The 23,505-nt window shown below is 34.2% G+C and overlaps 1 pseudogene; it reads left to right on the top strand.

Annotated features, from left to right (window-relative positions):
* The first annotated feature begins 5,431 nt into the window (after positions 1–5,431).
* LOC139855082 (BOI-related E3 ubiquitin-protein ligase 1-like) overlaps positions 5,432–23,505 on the top strand; it is a 118,531-nt pseudogene continuing 100,457 nt past the window's right edge.

Raw genomic sequence — 23,505 nt, 5'->3', positions numbered from 1 at the left:
CGTCCAGTCATCACCAAGACACTGAACTAACACTGAACTGACGCTTCACGACACCCTGTGCTCTAAATGTATATAATGGAAGAAAAATGAAAAAAATAAAAAAGTAATATTCAACTCTCCTGTCTTTATGAAATGGAAGGTGATACTCGCACACCAGTTTTTAATCCATACACACCTAATTTATAAATATGTCATTTCTTACAATAATAGTGGTTCGACTCCCTAGATAAATTTAACGATATAATTGTAAGTTTTATGGTAAAAAGTGTGTATGAATCAAAAACTGGTTTGTGAGTATCACATCTATTTCTTGATATATTAAAATGTTGCTCAATCACCCAAACTTTACCAAGAATGCTCCAAATAAGAATGCTATGGCCAGTGACGGAGCTTGAACTAGTTCATTGGGGGACCGGGATCACCATATCATACAATTAGAGGAGGTTGGACTTGTTCATTGAGGGGTGTAACGACCCGACTTTTTCGACTTATATTTGTGCTTTATATTTTTACGAAACTGCGTATTTGTGCGTACTGTGTTAGATTATATTCTGGGATTTTATTTCATGTTAATTACTTTCGTTTATATTTTAGAACATGTTATTAAGTACGTAGTTACTTAACTTGATCCTCGAATGCTTTTATGACCGTTAGTGTCACTTGACGTTTAGAACGAGCCATGTATTTTGGTACACGTTTAACTGTTGTCATAATTGGAATACTATGACTACGTAATACTAATTGTTATTTTCTAATGACAATTACTTGGCTTATTGGTTGCTTAATTACGCTTAGTAATTTACTTATGCTCACTAGTTAGTCTTAGTGGACTTTCTACCTTATTAGACTTAAGCCCACCCTACTCTAGTTAACGGACTCTTAAGTTAGCCCAATTTTAATAAATTTATGACCCATTAAGATGTTGGACAAAACCCATTAATATGAGCCAACATACTAGAATTTTTGTTAATCATTACCACACATGTTGCATGGGATCCCAACAATAAGCACCACCTTTAGACCACCACTAAGCAAAAAGCAAAAGTTGTCCCCCTTTTGTCCCCCCCAAACCCATGGCCACCACCACCCTCCACCACTATATATATCAAGCTTATTTCACCCATTTCACACTTGATCTCATTCACATTTTACACACACTTGCTCTCTAATTCTCTCTCTAGTTTTTCTCACACTAAAAATTGTAAGTTTTAAATTTTCTTCTTCTTATTCTTCTTCTTCTACACGACATCATCATCATCATCATCATCATCATCATAAGATCAAGCTTTTTAGCTTTTTGATCTTGTTATATCTTGTAGATTCAAACTTTGATTTGAATCCTTCAAGAACATGAAAGATACAAGCTTTCTAGCTTTGAATCTTCATTAATTTGTTGGATCTAAGTTTTCTAGCTTATGATCTCTTTATTTTGTTTAAAAGATCAAAACTTATGTTTATGATCTTTATGAAACTTGAAGATCTAGCATTTTGCTTTAAAGATCTTCAAGAACATAAAAGATTCAAGCTTTCTAGCTTTGAATCTTCATTACGCCTTTGTAACGACGTGCTGAAAATTCTGACCTACTCGCGCTTGAACCATCGCCACGGTCAAACGACATCGAGTTAAGATCTTAAAATTGGATAGCAGTACAAGGACTCACATACGGAGCCTTGGCCACTGACCACACGTCTTTTCAATTTGTGTAGAGGTCGTAACAGCTGTACGAAGTCAGCCTTTTTTTTCGATCCCTATTCTTGTTGAAAACTTACTTTATCTTTTACGAATGATGATGATGATTATGATACTTAAAACTTAATTTATTTACTTTAAAACCTTTTGGTACAATATACTGACTTATTAACCTTTGACTTAGGTTGAGGACCTTTCGAACCGACTTACTACTTGCATACTTTTCATATCGACTTTTACCGCATTTATCGCTGTGAGTTATAGCTCCCTTTCTACTTTACTATTTCTGGGACTGAGAATACATGCGCTTTTTATGTTTTACTTACTTGACACGAGCACTTAAACTTTATATATGTGTGAGTTATATAACGACATAAACTTCCCCTTAGCACGGTAACGTTTAACTATTGGTTTTTGAACCGGTAGACGCTTATCTTTGATATGGATCCATAGGGTTTGACATCCCCACTCGGGCTAGTCGTGCTATCATTCAACGGGTGTTTCATACTTCGAGAACATACGCACTCGCTAAGTGTACTTTTAGGGGGTAATATATTATTTTTACGTTAAGTTAGTTACCGGGTGCCCATGGATAAGCATATACTTTTCATACTATTTTGAAAATGAAATCTCGTAGTCTACATTATATTGTTGTTTACAAAACTATAGCTCACCAACATTCGTGTTGACTTTTTAGCATGTTTTATTCTCAGGTAACTAAGATGCTTATTGCTTCCGCAGTAATAGACTACTGTGTTAGACTTTCGCTGCATTGTTTAGAGATGTCTCAATCATGGAACTTTTATCTTGCATTCACAACTTATGTTATTTTTGAATAATGGCTTTGTAATGACCTTTGAGTCACGTACTTATGTTTATGTTTTCTATTCGTAGAAGCACGTTATCTTTTGTAAAACTTTTGACGTTATCTTTTCATGAATGCAAAACTGGTTTTTAAAAAGCATATAGTGTTTGACTTTGTAATGATCCTGTTGTTGATGATCCGTACACGATGATTTTGTACGGGGCGTCACAAGGGGTCACACAATATTATATTTAATTATTTCTTTTAGAAAAAAATATGAATATGATAAAAGCTCTCTGAGTTACGAACGTTTTGACTTCTGATTTAACTAAATCGGAGTCCGCATAAAAAAGATATGACCAAAATGGTAAAGGCTTGTTGAATTTGCGAGTTGTCACCGTTTTTATCATAACTTCTTCATACAGACTCCGATTTAGTTGATTTAAGAACTCGGACACTCGTGACTCAAAGAGCTACAAATTTTCTATCTGTTGGGGTGGACATGGCCCCCTCATGCCCTCACAAAGCTCCGTCCATGGCTATGGCATTGTAAGGTATGTATCCGACCAAAACATCCCATTCAAATCAGTCTTTATTTATTTTAAAAGATGATATGGTACACATTCGTTAATATAATAATTCCCCGAATATTTTTTATGATTATAGTTTATTATGCAAATTTTATTTTGTAACAAAAATCACAATAAAATGATAAACTTAACTCTTAGGACTATATTTAATAATCTCATATCATATAAAATATAATTTCATATTTATAATTCAAACTTACTATGAATAAATATTAAAATCAAAATTATACAAAGAAAATTGATATTAGAAAAGAATAGTTATACATTGTAATGAATTAAACAAAATATATAAACTTAAAATATGGGATGTTTAAACACTTAAAGACTACATTTAGCATTCTCAATATTTTAGTGCTAAGAGTGCTCCCATCGGTTGAGTAATGACCAAGGCCTCCTCGCCGCCTTGTAAGGCGCCGATGACACCACCTCGTCATGCTTCCGCCCTGACTACCATGTCCTGCTTTCTTTCCTTCTCACACACAAACCAGGACGGGCTAACGACTAGTTTTTGAACCGTTGAGAAATAAAAAAGTAAAGAAAAGAAAAGAAAATGCGCTAACGACTATTGTCGAACACATTTTTTCCCCTAATTTATTTAATTTACACTAAATATACATATCCCACACATTTTTATAAATACAATTGAAACATTATTTCACGGCTTTCTATCTTTCAAACACAACAATCAAACTTATATTATCTGAAAAAACACTATGATTAGCAATAGGTGAAATTTGGATCCCGACGCAATTGTGCTTTTCACGATCAAGAATAGTTTGAATTATAATCAAGCACTCGATTTATTTGATGATTTGGATGTGTTAAGCAACGATGAAGTCGAAACAATACCAAAAGCACCTAGAAGATTCATTCATAGAGATGGAGAAAGAATCACAAAAGCTTTATGGGATGACTATTTTTATGTTTCACCCTGATTACTTCCGAAGACGTTATTGAATGAGCAATCATTTATTTCACCGTATATGTCAAGGTATAATGAATTTTTCTCAAACACCGATTCCTCCGTATTTTAGTTATTTTTACGAAAGACGTAATGCTACCGGATTACTTGGTTTTAATGTCGTTTAAAAAGTAACATCTGTGATACGACAAATAACATATGGTTGTCCCGCCAATCTTTTTTATGAGTATTTGCATATGGATGAACAAACCTCATATGATTGTTTAAACAATTTTGTAAGTGTATCTATCACTTGTACGTAATCGAATATATGCAGAAACCAAATGCACAAGATGTGCAACGTTTGACCGCTAAACATAATGAAATATATGATTTTCCGAGAATGCTAGGAAGTGTCGGTTGTATGCATTTGGGATGGCGAAATTGTCCGATATGTTGGAAGAGTCATTATACATGAGGTGACCATGGTGTCCCGACAATCATGCTTGAAGCGGTAGCCTCGTATTATAGGTGGATTTGGCACATTTTTTTGAAACCGCGAGATCGAATAACGATATCAACGTACTTAATCAATCTGATTTGTTTACCGAATTATTAAGAGGTGAAGCTCCACCATGTACTTTTACGGTTTATGGGTGTATGTTTAATAAGGATTATTATTTCGCGGATGAAATTTACACATAATAGTCAACATTAGTGAATTCGTTCAAACATCCGATCGAACTGAAAACCTAAAAATTCAAAAAATATCAAGAATCGGCAAGAAAAGATATTGAACGCACATTTGGAATACCATAATGTCGATGAAAAATTATTCAACCACCCACAAGACCATATTATATCCGCAAAATTAGAAGAATTATGTTAACATGTGTGATCTTACATAATATGGTAACCGTGGACAATGGCCGTGCATTTTGTGTACTCGAGGAGAATCATTGTCAGATTCGGTGTACATGAGAAATAATCCAAGAAAGGGTTGACGCGGAACTTCAGGTGGACGCGAAAATACGAGATGCGAGCATTCATAGACTACTACGAGATATGTTTGGGGAACACGTATGAATTCTTCCACCTAATTATCGTGTTTGACATAATCCGACATTGATACCTTCAAACAATCAAGATGAAGCGGGACCTTCACACATTTCCGATGACGAAGATAAAGAAGATCAAGATTCATACGAAGACGGAGAATTTTTTTTTATAATTTTAAATTTAATGTAAATTTATTTTTAGTCTATTTTTAATTTAAAAATGTACTTTACATATTTTATTGTACTTTTAAATTAAATTCAATGAAAATGTAATTAGGTTTTAAAATTTGAGGAATTATGTCATGATTGGTAGTGTTTAGTTAGACCATTTGTATCAGTCCAAAGTGACGCCTGTGACTTGCCTACGAGGACTCAAGAAACGCCTAAATGGCTTGTATCCGTGTGTCACTTGGTGTCACTTGAGGCGTTTCTTTTCCCTCCGTTTGATTCCAACGGGCGAAAAAACACCCGTTTCTTATTTTTTATTATTTTAAAATAATATTTTTACCCCCTTTTAATACTTAACTCAATTATATTATAACACATCATCACAATACTCCTAACTAACATAAAAAAGAAACACCACCACTACTCCACTCTTAAAAGAAACACGTTCTAATCATCAAAAAGTGCAAAAACGCAAGTGACACGACAAGTAACACCACTCACCAATGCAAGTGGTCTTATGAGTAGTGAGGAAATATTAATGTGGTGTTGAGAACACTTTAATAATAAATATAATATAGAAAAAAATTACACCGTTGGTACATGTGGTTTGTTAACTTTTTCATCACAACACCTAAACTATTTATTTTGCACAGTTGGTACCTAACATTTGCTTTAATTACATGGTTGATACCCAACATTAACATCCATCTATTCTTGATGGTTAACCCCTCACATGTGCCACACATGTGAGGGTATTATGGTCCGATAAAATATTTTAGTCCGTATAATCCTCTCCCACAGCAATTGAGCGAGCGAACTGAGAATACATATAATAAAAAAAAAAATCGTGTAATAAATCAACAAATAACATGACAAAAGGCTGATTGAATATTCATGACGATGAAAATTTTATAGTGTTGCAGAATTTGTCACAAAGCAGAATTTGAATGTTTAATTCCTTAGAATCGCCGTGTTCGTGTTCCCGTACCATTAAAGTACGTTCGCTGTTTAATTTTCAACTATTTTTCGAGATTACGATATTTACACGTTCAATTGATTCGATACAATTATTTTTTTCATCGAATTTAATCGATCATCGATTATGCTTACGGATTTTATGTTCTTTGTTTACAATTTATTTTTCCGTTAATACGATATACGGATTGAATTTGAATAAATATTACTGTAGTACTTATTAATTGATTGATTATTGTTTTGAATGATGATCATTTTGCTCATAGAGAATGCGTACAGAAGAAACACTAATTCTTCGGAACCTAATGTTTTTACCATACGACCACGTTTTTGCTTTATTATATTATGAACTGGGTATGGTTATTTTTGTATCTATTAAATACTCCGTAAATAAATATTGAATTTTCGATCAGCATAATTAGCATATTTGAAATTGGAATGAAGGTCGATGAATCAGCTAAAACACAATAGATGTGCTCAACTTTTATATGAAGGTATCGGATGTCTTTTTGTATGTATATTCATCATATTCGATCAAATATTCTCTATGGATTAACCTATTTAATCGGACGATAATACCCTCACATGCGTGGCACATGTGAGGGTTAACTATCAAAAATAGACGGATGTTAATGTTGGGTATCAACTACGTAATTAAAGAAAAAGATAGGTACCAACTGCGCAAAAAAAATAGTTTAGGTGTTGTGATAAAAAAGTCAACAAACCACAGATACCAACGGCGTAATTTTTTCTATAATATATTTGACCAAATTTAATGCAAGCATGATTTAATTTTTATAAAATTAAATTTCTAATTTCTGAAAATTTTACTATTCCTCTACCAAATACGCCGTAAATTTTATCATAAAAAACTTGATACAAACGCATTTATTGAAATTTAAACAAGATTGAAGATTTTTATAATCAAGCATCCTTTTCATATCTTCCATGTCTTTTTATATTTTGTGTTGGTTTTTAAGTTTTATCAACCCACACCTTCTGCATCTCTTTTTTCCCATCTAATTAAAAATTTTAATCAATTGCCTATCAATCTCAATACCCTACAAGTGTTTTTCACAATAACAGTTCGTATTTATCATTTTTTCATGCAGAAGTTTACAAGAAGACAGAAACGAATGTTCATTACAACAAGGTTCAACAATTTTTTATCATCAATATCCAACAGACATGTTTTTTACTAATATATTTCAGGTACTAGGAATCAATATTTTATATTTTTAAATAATCAGTTTTAATTCTTTTGTAACTGGCTATACAAAACTGATCGATTATAAAGTTAGATAATCAGTTTCGTTTGAATACTTAAAACTGATTTTTTATATAATATAAAAATCCAATAATTAGATAATTAGTTTGCAAACGTAATACGAGTGCAAAATTGGGTAGTGGTAATAGCATTGTTGATTATTAATGTATGCATTTAACATAAATGTGTTTTTTTATTGACAGTTGGGAGTTATGATATGATACCGCCGGAGTAAACACCGGTCTCCGGTTAGCATTTTCCGATTACCAGCAACACTCTATGTTACTATCAAAAGAGTTTTCATCTCAAATAGAACAACAACGTGAAGAAATCGACCATTTTTTGCACAACGGCGGTTTAATATATTGAGGTTTTGTAGGTGGATGAAATGCAGCGCACCTTAGCAGAGAAGTGTCATAAACACTATCGTGCTCTTCTTGCAGCCTCTCAGGTGTTGGTGCATATTTAGTCCCCGAATTCATTATGGTCATGTTAAAATATTTTATCGTCTAAACTTTCTATGTTGGTTTGCAACCGCACGGTTGCAGGAATGCAACCGTACGGTTAGACAGGCAACCGCACGGTTGCACATGCTGTGAGTATATATTGGGTATTATGGGTTCATTGTTAGGTTACGAATCCTAACCTATCCTACACGTACAATTCGATACCCTGGTGTTCTAGCATTCATATTAGTCGATCTTTAACATATCTAAGTCGATTTTATCATTAAGATCAAAGGTTTACATTGGATTTTGAGTATAAAACCCAATAACGAGATTTTTCGCACTCGTTATTGAATCTAAGATCGTTTAATCCTGTTTACACGATCCTACAAGTGGTATCAGAGCTTGTGTGATTGATTGAACGATTGGTTTTTGTCAAAATCGTTTTAGAAATTGTGTTTTTAGTGTTTTTTTCGAAAACCAACTTTAAATCATAATTTTTACGTGTTGATTCGTGTTTTTGCTAAGTAAAGTTGTTAATCTTGTCAAAAACATTATTTTGAACGTAAAACAATCAGTGATTTTGCTCCAGATCGAGTGCTAGATCAACCCAAACCATAAACCCTAGTTTCTGTGCAGTTTTCTGCCCAGATTCGACCAAGCATACAACCGCACGATTACACTCTGTAACCGCACGGATACATCATCCGCATACCACAACCGCACGGATACTCATTGCATCCGTGTAATCTTCATCCTTTTATACCACAACCGTATCACTTTACAACCGTACGGATATACTCTGCATCTGTCCGGTTATACCTTACACCCGTATTACTTTATCCGGTTACACTTTGCAACCGTGTAACTTACATCCGTGTCAAATCTTGCATCCGTGTAGTACAACCGTATAAGCTTCTGCAACCGTATAGTGCAACCGTACGGTTACAATGTCAGACGTGTTTGAATCTTCTGAAATGCAATCAGCTCTTGTCGGTGCTTCGTCGTCAGGTCTTCATCACTTATTGAAGACATAAAATGAGATTGGTAGATCTTATCGAGTGCCTAGGCTTGAATCTTTGGATGATTTTGTAGAATGGAAACCTAGGTTTTTGATTTCGTTAAACGGAATAGACTCTAAGTTGTATAACTTCTTGAAGGTTGAATATGTTTTTCCGACTAAGGATCATGGGGAAACAAAGACACCCATGGAACTGTCTGCAGGTAAACGTGAAGATTATAATCTTGAGTGCAAAGCATACAACCATCTTAATCAAGCATTGTCTAAGGAGATATTCCATTAGTTTGAAATGCATTTAACAACCTATGCTTTGTGGAATGCTCTAGAAAGTGAAAACGAGGGGACAACTGAGTATAGAAAAATAAAAGGTAAGGTTCTGAAGAAAGAGTGGAAGAATTTTGCTGTTCAGCCCGATGAATCTTTAAAAGATGCTGTTGCTAGATATTGTCACCTGTTGACCGGACTTAAACGTGTTGATATTGTTTTTCCTACCAAGAAGCTAGTACAGTGCTTTCGTGAGGGACTACCGATTAAGTGGAATCCAATGATTGTTGAAATTGAGAAGTCCTTTGCTATCATGGATAATTCTTTGAGTGCGTTTGTTACTAAGCTACAGGCAAATGAGCTCGAGTTTCAAGAGAGATTGAAGAGGTTAGAGACTGTTCAGAATCCTGTGAAGTATAAAGCACCAGAAATTGGTTCAGCTGAGAAGAAACAGGCCCAACCACAAACAGCTTTTACTTCAAATACAGAGAAAATAACGTCAAGTTATGTCACTCCAGCACCTCAAAGTGTTCTTTATCAGACAACTTCAAACAAGGAGGCAAGTACTGAGGTTTTGAGAACAGAGAATATTCGCTTGCGTACAATTAAGGGAGTGGAGGAGGATATGGCGTTGATCTCTATGGTGGTAAATTCTTACAATGATCTATTACATGGACGAATCGGTAACAGTCATCTGGAACAGAAAGACTATGATCATATAGATGAGAACGAGATGGAGAAAATGGATATTCTCTAGGCTATGGGAAGTGTAATTCGCAGGGCAAAGAGATACATTGAGAAGACTGGTGAGAAAAACTTGGGTGTGAGCAAGAATACCAAGTTTGGCTTTGACATGAACAAAGTAAGATGTCACAATTGTCACGAGTTGGGTCATTTCAAGCGAAACTGCACTAAACCAAAGCAGCAAGGATTCCATAACCCATTTCATAATCAGAAGCGTGAATCGAAAAATACTGTCAATGTTCCTATTATGGATGAGTCATCAAAGGCTTTAGTAGTTACCTATGATGATGAGTCCTATGACTGGTCTATCGATGTAGATGATGCTTTCGATCATCATGAAAATGTTGTGAGGATTCAAAGGTCCGAGGAAGAGGCAACAAAAGAAAAGGCGGAAAGGGAAAAGATGGGTTGTGTTGGAAGAGATAAACAATGCAAATGCCTAGGATGCAGAATGGAAGATAGGATTGACAGAGCATGGTACTGGGCGAATTACTTGCGTCGAGGGTATGTAAACAAGAGGGTGCAAGAGAAGTTTAAGTGGGCCATTCACGGTAACGGGGACATTTGGACAGACAGTGAGTCATCCTCTTCAGACGACGACTCTAAGAAATCTTGTGTGTATGTTGGTCAGTCTTCTGTATGCAACTCAGCAACTGTTAGGACGAAGACATTGAATGAGGAAAGGTTGGTCAACTTGGATCTTGGTTCGGATAGCTCGAGTTCAGAGTCGGAATCAGAATCCGAATCAGAGTCTGGTGAAGTTAAAGAGAAGACTCCACATCTCTATGCATTTATGGCATACTCTTCAAACAACTCTAAGGTAACGCTTGAAATTAATACTGTTTGTAATAAATGTGTTAGCTTTGATTTGCAGCTGCATGAACTTAGGGAGTCTGTAAAGACGTCTAGTAGATGTGCGACTTTAGAGGATCAGGTTAAAAGATTATCTGACATTTGCCTAAACTGTAATAACTGTACGGCCTTAGAACAGGAAATTGATGTGCTTCAAAAGGGAAATCAACTTCTTAAGAAGCAGTATGAGGATAATATGTACCTTAAGTCTAGGGAAAATGAGTTTAGGGAAATAATCAAAACATTAGACGATCAGGTGACCGATTTGAAGTCGAATGTGCTGTTAAATACTCAGACCATTATGAGACAGATCACTGAGATAGATGAGCTTAAGCGAGATAAAGAATCCTTTAGGATTAGTTATGAGACTGAAAGAGATAAGGCTTATATCTATAAGAGGTCTGCTTTTGTGCTAGAATATTGTTAAAATGTAGGAGGAAAAGAAACTAGTGGTGATTATAAACAGTGTCCTCCTCCATTTGAGCATGACTATAGTTTCTCACCTCCTGAGAAACAGTTCGGTGAAGATTATGTTCCCATTCAACCGACCAAACAAGATAAGGGTAAAGGGATAGGTACATATGAGGCTCCTAGTGTAGGAGTTGATAAGACGGAAAATGTAGAGAAACCTAACCCTAAAACCGTTAAAATTTTGAAAAATCCTGCAAATCAGAGACCGATAAAGATTAGGAACCGATCGCCAATTAAATTTGTTAAAGGTCCTAATTTTGAGGAGGAGGACTTCTTGAAACCAGCTTGTAATTCACAATCGAAGTATGTTCCTCCACCGAAACGGTCTCCTGAGAGAACTCCTGAGAGATCCCCTGTGAACAGGAGGTCTCCACCCCAGATATTTTAGAAATAGATCTCCACCTGCTCGTAGATCTAGTTTCAATTCCTATTTTAGGAATGATAATGTAGAAACTGTGCGCACATGTTTGCATTGTGGGTTAGGTGGTCATCTGGCGGTTCACTGTACTAAACGATTTGTAGTACCTAGAAGGAGGATTGAGCTGAGTCCCTCTAAAAGTTTTCAAAAATTTCGATCAGCTTCTCCTCCTACGAATCAGATGTCGTTTAGACCTAACTCACAAGGGTCAAGTCAACATGTGATTTATAAGAATTTGTCCAAGATTGAAAAGAGTAAAAGGGTTAAGCAAGATAATGTTTATTTTAAAAAACCCCTACATAAAAGTCAAATGTGGGTGACAAAGGAGGGTTCTAATGGGACTTGTGGTTTGGGTACAACCTTCAGGGAAAATGAAATGGTTGTTAATGTAAATGGGAAACCCATTGCCGAAAAGGCATCGGTATCCCCCTCAAACTAATCATTTTTATTTTTGCTTGTGCAGGTCGCCTACAGTCCAAACAGAAACACTTGGATTGTTGATAGTGGGGCGTCCAGGCACATGACAGGAAACATGTCTTTGCTGAATGATGTTAAATCAATTAAGGGTGGACTTGTTTCTTTTGCTGGTGATCAAGGAGGTTTCATAACTGCTCAAGGAATGATTTCAAATTCTTCAGTCAGTTTTGATAAAGTGAGCTATGTTAAGGAAATGTCCAATAACCTACTGTCTGTCTCTCAAGTGTGTGACAAGAGGCACAAAGTTTTATTTGACGAACATCAGTGTTACATCATGCGGAAAGATTATCAAGTTCCAGATGATATGATTCTTATGACGGCACCAAGATGTCAAGACTTGTACATTCTGGATATGTCGAAGGCTTATGTGAACGCAGCTACAGGGCATCAGGCTTTTGTGTCCAAAGCTTCTGAACAAGAGTCTATGTTATGGCATAAAAGGATGGGTCATTTGAGTTTCAGGAAAATGAACCATTTAGTTCACAATCATTTTGCGGAAGGGGTAAATGTTAAAGGGTTTCAGGATCCTGATGGTTGTGTGCCGTGTAAGAAAAGAAAGCAGGCAAAGAAGCCGCACAAAGCTAAGAAACATCATTCCATTGATACTCCTCTTGAGATGCTTCATATGGATCTATTCGGTCCAGTTAACAAGAAGAGTATCACTGGACACTTCTATTACTTAGTAGTTACTGATGAATACTCACAGTTTACGTGGGTTGTGATGCTGAAAAATAAAGCTGATACCTTTGAACAAATCAAGTTGTTGATCACTAGGCTTGGAACGTTGTATAAATTGAGGGTTTGAAGGATTCGAACAGATAATGGGACATAGTTTAAAAATAAGAGATTGGAAGAGTATTGTAATGAAAGAGGAATTCAACAACAATTCAGTTCACCTTACACTCCGCAGATGAATGGTGTTGCTGAAAGAAAGAATCGTACTTTAATTGAGACTGCTAGGACCATGCTGGCTGACTCAGAATTACTGATGCGGTGAAACAGTACCTTTATTTATGAACGGATTTGAGTTATTTTGTTACACGAATTGTTTTATTGTATATGTGGTGTTTTAATGAATTCAGGTTGATTTCACACATATATAGGCAACTAGTCCTATCCGCGTAGTTTAGTTTTATAGGTAAATCCGATTCGTTCCACAGGGAGATGGAGTGTTTTAATGGTTTTTAATAGTCTTTGAAGTTAAACTGATTTAAAGGGAGTTTTAGATTAGGAATTTATATTTAGCAAAATAATACTAAAATATAACTAAATCTTAAATTAATTAAACTACTTTAAAAATTACACGATTACATGATTTATAATTATTAACTTAAAAGTGAACTTAATTGAAACTATACTATTTTTGATTAAAATTTTTTTTATTTCTAAATGGTAATTAATAAAACAATAACTTGTAATAAAACTAATTGATTTGAAATCTGTTTTAACCAATAAAATAAAATACAAATTTACTTAAATTAAATAAATAATAAGTTTTAATTAAATTGAAGATGGTCTAAAGGGAATTATAATAATTTTACTAATTATAATTAAACACTTAAAATTAATAATAAAGATTTTAATTAAAACCTTGAAAATTAAATAAATTCGTAACAGTACTGGTGTTACACGTACGCGTTTCGCGTACGTATATACGCGTTCCGTGTATATTTTTGAAGTTACGAGGTTCGTGTGAAAGTGTACACGGTACGCGTAGGTTGTATTCAATGTGACAAAACAGTACGTTTAAACTGAAGTATATTTGAGTTAATATTTTTATTTAATCTGTATAATAATACGTAAATAAATAATAATAATAATAATAAATTGCAATATATAAATGGGAGTGTTTACTTAAATATGTCACCTCTAGATCCATGGATTGTTTTAAGTTTAAGCTCTATTAAAATGTTTAGTATAAAACCTTATATTTTTCTTTCGAATAAATAAAGTTTCAACTAGCTAAATTAAGTCTAATTTTCATTTAATCTTATTTGGATAGTTACTATTCCCCAAGTATTTAAATTGAGATCTATCCCAGTTTTGACTTTCGCCAAAACTCAAATCATAACGGTTTCCCTTTTTACAATTTCACTTTTTTATAGCTAGTGATATTACCCAAACCACCGAACTTTATTTCTAATTTAGTGTTAATAAATTATTCATAAGTTCGTCTAAATCATTTTTAATGTTGAAGCTTAATTTATATAAATAAAAATAACTTTCGTTATTTGAATCTAATAAATTAAGTGACAAGGGTTAAATATCTAAGTACATAATAATGGTTCTTTTAATTCGGCACAATGTTAAAAATACTTAAGTTCATTTTAATTTTTTACAAATGATAACAATCCATTTCACTAGAGGCTCTACATCTAAGCAAACACTAGGGAAATTTAGCTACTCATTATACTAGGGTAAACATAAAAATATAAATATACAAACATAATAATAAAGATAAAAATTGATAACGATAATTTTAATGGGATAAACTTACGAAAATCTTCACTTTCATTAACTTCAAATGGTAGAAAATGACAATAACAACACCCTTTCACTTATACAATAATACCCTTAATCACGAACAATACACCCTTAATATTGAAACTATCCTAATTCTTGACCCTTGAGAATTAATATGGAACTGTACTAAATTATACGGAGTACAAATAAACAAGGATACTAGTAAAAATAATATATTTTTGTAACTCACTGCCCTCTATCTCTCTATGTGTATTTCTCTGTATGTGTACTTGATCATCTCCTTGTTCTTCACAATATACTCCGTATTATAGTAGAAGAGTAGTAGGTGTAATGATATCTTTGCTGTAAAAGTCTGTAAAGTATTATTATTAAACATAAAGTCACCGTCCCATTTGCATTTTGGATCTGAATCTGGTCTCAACATTATGCGTTTTGCATAAGGAAGCACACGGTCCGCGTAAGGGTAATAACATTACGCGTTCTGCGTGGAGATGTACACGTTCCACGTAAGAGTAACTTTGAATCTGCATTTATAACATAACTTACGCGTTTTGCGTGGACATATACGCGTTTCGCATAAGTTGAAACCGAAATTTTCTTATTTTTAATTTTATGTTTGTTCTTTGTTTGCCCCGTGTTGACGTATATTGACTTGGAACTTTCATTTGAAATCTTTTTCTTCGATCATCTTGGACTTTCATTCAGATAAACGTTATCTAGATATATATTTGGTTAAAACCCGTCGTTTATTATTATTTCCTCAAACTTCAAGCTCGCGTTTACTTTTGCCGTTTTTCTCGTGAATTATGCATTTGAATGTCTTCGTTTCGGTAAAAGCCGATGAAATATAAATGATATTGCGTCGAAATATATGTATGTTTAAAGCAATATCAAAATACCCCACACTTGAACGTTGCTTGTCCTCAAGCAATTACATCTTCTAAATAGAATCGGAACATTACATATTTTTCCATGTCGAACATTAAATCACACAACACACTCCACACGAAATGAAAACACACGCTATATGGAACAAGTTGGAAACACTACACAATATTTATTGGATCACACGCACACCACACGAAATGAAATTCTGACAACAGAAACAAAGTTTAAACTCGTGATTAAGGTTTAAAAATTTGGATCCTTAGGGAAAATTGGACCTTGTGAAAACGTTTTATGATTTTATAAAATGGCATGCTAGTTTTTACACTAGACACGTTTTCCGGTTTTAACCTCAAATTCCGGTCGAGGGTAACTGAAAATCGTAGTCTCAGTCGGCGATTAGCAAGCTATCCGCCCCCCATGATTGAAGTATCATGGAACTTGAAACCGAATGTCCTAAAAATGGTTTTACACAATATAATTCATAAAATAGCATAAGTTTTAGAATAAAATTATATCGTGTCCAAATATCATCGGTGAACCATGAGTTTGCACATCTCAATTTGTTATGGCATATGTATGTTGACCGCGGTCAAACATAGATGCGGTTAATCTTTAAGGAGATCATCCATCTGGGGATTAGATTCATTAGTCTTAAAAGCTAATTTGCAATGTGCCCCCATTGTAAGAGACAGATCCATATCATGGTTAGGATAAGTCTGACCACCAAAAACCCTGTTTGATGCTGAGGTGAGGTGGATTTCCAGCCGATGATAGAGATGACTTTTCAAGACTTTTCGTCAACCTACAGCTGTTCTGGACTACATCTTCTAACATAAGTTAGCAAGTGTGTCATTTTGGAAGAATTTACTTCCTTAATGGGATATTCAGGTTTATACATTTTAAAGCAATGATATCTGCAATAAACTTCATAGAAACATGTGATAAATGGTTCCTAAAATATGGGTTTATAAATTCTGTTATACTTGGTTTTCTTTTATAGGTTTTAATCAAATAATCTTATGTATTTTTAATGTATGGAGACAATAATTTCGGTTTTTGACACCTAATCTTTAATTGCTCGTAATTACCTTAAAAATTGACCTGATATATTTGTTTAAAAACTTTCAAAATTTTTCATAAAAACCACCAAGTTATAAGTTCTCGAGAATTTATATATTCCCACCCCACACTTAAGATTATGAAATGCCCTCATTACATAAAATCAGATTAAATGTATAAATTTGAGAGGACAAAAAGTGTAAAGTATATGGAACTTCCTTTGTTAAGTAATTGGACATTGTAAAATGCTTATTGTATGAACATATCCAATCCTCATATCATAATAATGCTTTCATGTTTCGTTATGTCGAATCTCATCATCGTAAGTATCTGTCAACAAATATGTTATTCACACATAAGATGGGGTTGTACTTTAGTAGTACAAAAATTTTACCCCACACTAAAAGTTTTTGCATATATAAAATAAATAAAAGTAAAAGTAAATACTTAAAACACATCATAAAAATCATTTTTTACAAACAATATAAAAAAAATAAAAATTAAAAACTAAAAAAATGGCCATACAGGACCTCCTTGATCTTCCTGTTCCTGTTGTTGTTGCTGCCGCTGTTCAATTTGGCGTTGTTCCTCGTAAAAACGCCGATAAGCATCCTGACTTGCAGTTAGAGCGGCGTTGGGATCATAAGGTGGAGGTAGAGGATCACCGGGTGCTTGCCAAGGGGTGTATGAAGGAAAGGCTGACGGTGCGTAATGCTGTGGGTTAGCTGCGTATAGATATGCCTGATGATGTACCCACTCAAGTTGTGCTCCCTGGCCCCTTTGATCATATCGGATGTTTTCTAACATATTACCCTGAGGTGGTTGGGTATTCCTAATGTCCCCTAATTACCGAGACAAACTAGTGTACTGATTTTATGATCTCTGTCCCCAAGTTTCATATGAGTTCCTTACATCTAAACTCAATGAATTAAACGAATTTTGTAACATATCGAAATCAGAAGTACCTACATTAGATGAACTAGCCTGATCTGGCTGTCTCCGTCTTCTCCTAGTATCTCGCTCAGGTTCATCATCTTCCTCCATAGGAGCGGGAGCAATAACTTCTTGTCGTCTTAAACTAATTACCCCACCCCTCACTTGTATAGCTTTTGCAGTTTTATATACATCCAATCCTAAAGTTTTAACGGCCTGATCTACCGGTATGATTGGAGGTTTTGATTCACTCGGGTCGAGTCCGAACCAGTTTCCTAAACAAGTGATATAGTGACCCCCCGACATGTCACTTGATCCTCTAGCACCCTTACCTACATGAGCCAAGAAGTAGGCAACTCCATAGGGTATACTAACGAAAGTATCCCTATCTCTGATCACATCTAAATACCAAAGGTCAATATAATTAATTTTATCTGTATTACCAAATGACCTTTGGTTTATTGTGTTTGCTATTGATCAGAGAAAGTAAGTCCTTAACCTTTTGCACCCGTTGAGGTAAATCATTAGGGAATCTCAGGTTCGGGTGTAAGGTATGGAGTTGCTGTTCCATTTGTGGTGTTACTTGTTCCTCTTTTTGCTGTTGGTTTACAGCCCTCATTCTAAATAATCCCTGCATAATATTTTAAAACAAGAAAATCGTCCCAATTCAATATAATCAATCAAGTTTCATAAACAAAGTTTAATTTACAAGTGGAAACATTCAATGAACTAAGCATATATAATTCAATTCAATCACAATGCGTGCATTCCAGCTTTCAAATAATCCTTAGCACCATTATAATTTATACTTGATTCATGTAAATAACAAAAATTATCAAATTTAGGCAAAAAATTAAAATCACAAAATCAAACAATCAAACTCATGTTCAAAGGTTCTAACTACTATCACAACAGTTAAAAATAGCTAATTATAATCAAAATAACACACTTCAATAGCAACTCATCAATTTTCCCCAATATGTATAAACCCTAACTTTGAAATAATCAATTAAACATCAAATTCTCATGCTAATCGGGTTTAATATCATAGTAACAACATAGATATAGCAATAATCAAGCAAAATTCAACAATAACATGCATCAATTCGGATTAAAGCTATAAAAATAAATAATGAAAAACAAAAAGAACAAGTGTTAAAATGGGTTTAGGACCCTTACCAATCTCGGCATATTGAAAGATGAAAGAATTGGAAGAGATTATTAGTGTTAATTAGATTTTTGGGTGTGATTTTTGTGTGTGTTTTTTTTTTTTTTTTTTTTTTTTTTTTGTGCTCTCTTCGTCCACAGCAACAAAAATAAGAATGAAGTGTGAAGAACAAGTTGTTGGTCGACCAGTTATCCTTTCTGGTTTTACACTTTATGCATTTCGCGTAGGGCTACGCGTTTCGCGTAGATTCTGATTGTACGCGTTTCGCGTGGTTTACCACACGTTTCGCGTAAGTTATATTTGTTATATTTTTTTTTTCAACTTTATAAGTACTTAAATTTCAAAATATCATTTTTAAATTTATATTTGTTGTAACGAAAATTTCGGTTGTTATACCTAGTCTTTATCCGTTTATAAATTTTCAAATTCAATTTATAAAATTTAATTCTTTAAAAGTTAAAGTTTTAATATTTTTCGAAAACAACTTAGAAATAAAACAAAACACTTTATATTTTTCTTTTTAAATATTTAAAATTAAAAGAAAATTAATATTTTAAAATTTTAAAACAAGTATATGAAAAATAAAAATTAAATGAATTTAAAATACACTCTATTTTATATATATATATATATATATATATATATATATATATATATATATATATATATATATATATATATATATATATATATATATACTTTCAAACCAACTAATTTTCAAACTTAAAACTTTGTTTCCTATCAACTAGGTAGAGATAATCTCGGTTGTTACACCTATCATTACCCACGACAAAGTTTTTAAGTTATATATTTTTACGGTTATTGATAAAAAAGTATATTTTTAGTAGAAATAATTTTTCTTTTGTTTTTGTGGTTTACTATTTAAAAGATATATTATGAATCCAATAATAAATTTCGTGCAATTTGAAGAGCGACAATTTAGTTGTTACACTTAACATTATCGATTTCAATGAAAACAGGTTGAACTCAAGGTTCATCAATTTTAAATGGTAGACCCATTTTTTAATAAAACACACATCAAACAAATACAAACTAAAACACATCAAAACATAAACACAAAAAAATTCACAAAACACATAAAAACGCACAAACACACAATTGGCGAGAAAACGATTTAGATGGTGAAACTGCGTTGACTCGCCTCATAGTAGAGTCGTACCATTTCGCCCCCCATGGCTTCGTAGGCGTAACTTCGTTGGTTTAAGAGGTTTTCCTTTGAACATTTAAAAGGCCCTTCTCGGCACAAGGTTACGTACTCATAATTAGAGTCTGTCTGGTTCTTTGGGCAATTTCCGTAATGAGTCGATTTTCCACATTTTTCACACTTGCCCAAATGATGCGCTCGACGCTTCTTAGCTGATTTTGATTTGCCTTTGGCATAATTTTTCTCATTAAGTTCTTGCCTTATTTCTTTACTCGCCTGATCGCATCTACTCTTTATATCTAATACCACATCTCTTGGTAAAATATTATCGCACATTAAAAGGAAGTGGTTGTAGGCATATTGATTTCGCATCTTGAATATAAACAATAAATAAAAATGAAAAGAAAATAAAAAAAAAATAAAAAGGTAGAATGGAGGGAGAAGACTAGTTCTTTAGTGTCTGCTAGGGAAAGACCGAACAAACCCCACTCTTAAAGATAAAACTAAAGATCGAGAATGGAGTTGAAAACCTTAAAGTTACCCTAAATTTACTTATCCTTAGGGTAGAAAGTGATTTCGTCTCTTTCCGTAGTGTTGATTCCGTCAAAGTATAACTTGAGTCGATGACCGTTCACCTTGAAAGTTCCACCATCTTTGCTATATAACTCTGCATATCCAGATGGAAAAACCTGTTTTATTATATATGGCCCAGTTCACCGGGATCTAAGTTTCCCAGGTGAAAACTTAAAACGTGATTGGAAAACTAATACTTTATCCCCTTGTTCGAATTCTTTTCTTTCTTTTAATCGTGCATCGTGCCATCTCTTAGTTTTCTCTTTGTATGTTTTAGAGTTTTATAAGCTTGTAGTCTTAATTCGTCTAATTCATTAAGTTGTAAGAATCGGTTTTCTCCGGCTTCCACAAGGTCGGTGTTACATTCTCTTATAGCCCAATATGCCTTGTGTTCAACTTCGACAGGTAGATGACACGCCTTACCATAAATTAATCAGAAAGGTGTAGTACTAATGGGCGTTTTGAATGCAGTTCTAATTGCCCAAAGCACATCATCTAACTTTCGATACCAGATTTTAGGATTATTTTTAACCGTTCTTTCCAAAATTCGTTTAAGACCTCGATTTGTGTTTTCAACTTGGCCACTCGTTTGAGGGTGGTAAGAAGTTGAGAAACGATGATTAACTCCGTACTTTTTAAGTACTTTCTCGAGTAATTGATTTGTAAAATGAGTTCCACGATCACTGATTAATGCTTTTGGAATCCCAAAACGTGAAAATAGATTTTTAAGAAAGCTGACAACAACACGGGCATCATTTGTGGGTAAAGCTTTTACTTCGGCCCATTTAGAAACGTAGTCAACTGCTACAAGAATGTATTTGCATTTAACCATGTGGTGTGCATCTTTGAAAATGGTTGTCCAATAAAAACCTGAGTCAAATACCTTCTTAGCTGTATAGCTAGGTCCGAAATGACCACCAGCTGGGCCTTGATGACAGTGCTCCAATATTTGTTGAGCTTCTTTACCATATACGCATTGGCGGATAACTTGATCCGCTCCTATTCAAAAAAGATTAGGGTTTTCCCAGAAGTAAAACTTTAAGTCAGCAAAGAATTTCTTCTTTTGCTGGTACGTTTGGTTTTTAATTAATACTCCTGCAGCGAGATAGTTTGCAAAATCTGTAAACCATGGAACTTCAAATTCGGTTTCTATTCTCATTAGAATCTCATCGAGAAAAGTGTCATGAATAACTGACTCATCTAGTTTTTCTAGGTCGGGATTCTCAAGACGAGACAAGTGATCAGCAGCGAGATTTTCAGCACCCTTTTTATCCTTAATTTCTATATCAAATTCTTGTAAGAGAAGAATCCAACGTATCAATCTAGGTTTTGCATCTTGTTTCTTGAACAAGTACTTTAGGGCTGAATGATCGGTAAAAAAATTGTTTTGGGTAACACAAGATATGATCTAAATTTATCAAAAGCAAATACAATTGCAAGGAGTTCTTTTTCGGTAGTTGTATAGTTGAATTGTGCTCCTGTTAGTGTTTTACTTGCATAATATATTGGTTGAAATTTGTTATCTTGGCGTTGTCCTAAAACTGCTCCTAGTGCGAAATCACTAGCATCACACATCAGTTCAAATGGTTTGGACCAATCAGGAGATACTATGATAGGTGCATTCGTAAGTTTATCTTTTATAATGGAGAAAGCTTGTAAGCATTCGTCACTGAAGTCGAATGTACTGTCTTTCTCAAGAAGTTTAGTCATGGGTCGAGCGATTTTTGAAAAGTCTTTTATGAATCGTCGATAGAATCCCGCATGACCTAAGAAACTACGAATTCCCTTAACGTTAGTTGGAGGAGGAAGCTTTGAGATTACATCGATCTTAGCTTTGTCTACTTACATTCCATCTCGAGAAATCTTGTTTCCTAAAACAATACCTTCCTTCACCATGAAGTGGCATTTTTCCCAATTTAAAACAAGATTTGATTCCTCACAACGAATTAACATTCGCTCGAGGTTTGAAAGGCATGAATCGAAGGAGTCTCCAAAAATAGAGAAATCATCCATAAAGACTTCCATACTTCCTTCTATTATGTAGTGAAAGATTGCCATCATACACCTTTGAAAGGTGCCCGGCGCGTTGCATAATCCGAACGGCATTCGTCGGTATGCGAATGTACCAAATGGACAAGTAAAAGTTGTCTTGTCTTGGTCTTTTGGATCAATGGGAATTTGAAAATAACCGGAGAATCCATCAAGGAAACAATAGTACTCTTTTCCCGCTAAACGTTCTAGCATTTGGTCAATATAAGGAAGTGGGAAATGATATTTCCTTGTGGCATCGTTTAAACGACGGTAGTCTATACAGACTCTCCAGCCACTGACTGTTCTTGTAGGAACGAGTTCATTCTTATCATTAAGGACGACAGTTGTACCCCCTTTCTTGGGTACTACTTGAACAGGATTAACCCATGGGCTATCGGATATAGGGTATATTAACCCGGCATCAAGTAACTTGATAACCTCCTTTTTGACAACTTCTTTCATGTTAGGGTTTAACCTTCATTGTCTTTGTACCACGGGTTTAAAATCTTCTTCCATTAGAATCTTATGAGTAAAATAAGCGGGGTTAATCCCTGGAATATCGGTTGTTTTCTAAGCAATTGCTTTCTTGTGATTTTTTAGAACGGACATAAACCTACTCTTTTCGTTATCGGAGAGTTTTGATGAGATTATAACAGGTAATTGTGACGTACCTTGGAGATAATTGATAATGCTAAAAACGAACATATATTTCATAGCATTATCCCTCAAGAAAGACAAGCTTTTAGTTGCAACTGTTCAATTACAAGTGATATTCGTTTAAATAATAAAAGGTGAAGACAAAAGACAGATTCGACGAATTGAAGACGTAAACGACCAAAAAGCTCAAAAGTACAAAATACAATCAATGAGGTTCCAATTATTGATAAGAAACGTCTCAAAATTACAAGAGTACAAGATTCAAAACGCAAAGTACAAGATATTAAATTATTCGCAAGGACGTTCGAAAATCCGGAACCGGGACCAGAGTCAACTCTCAACGCTCGACGCAACGGACTAAAAATTACAAGTCAACTATGCATATGAATATAATATAATA

This window comes from Rutidosis leptorrhynchoides, chromosome 6, assembly GCF_046630445.1.
Source record: "Rutidosis leptorrhynchoides isolate AG116_Rl617_1_P2 chromosome 6, CSIRO_AGI_Rlap_v1, whole genome shotgun sequence".
Taxonomy (NCBI): Eukaryota; Viridiplantae; Streptophyta; class Magnoliopsida; order Asterales; family Asteraceae; genus Rutidosis; species Rutidosis leptorrhynchoides.
The sequence above is the reverse complement of the archived record's forward strand: the minus strand, read 5'-3'. Positions and strand labels throughout refer to the sequence as shown.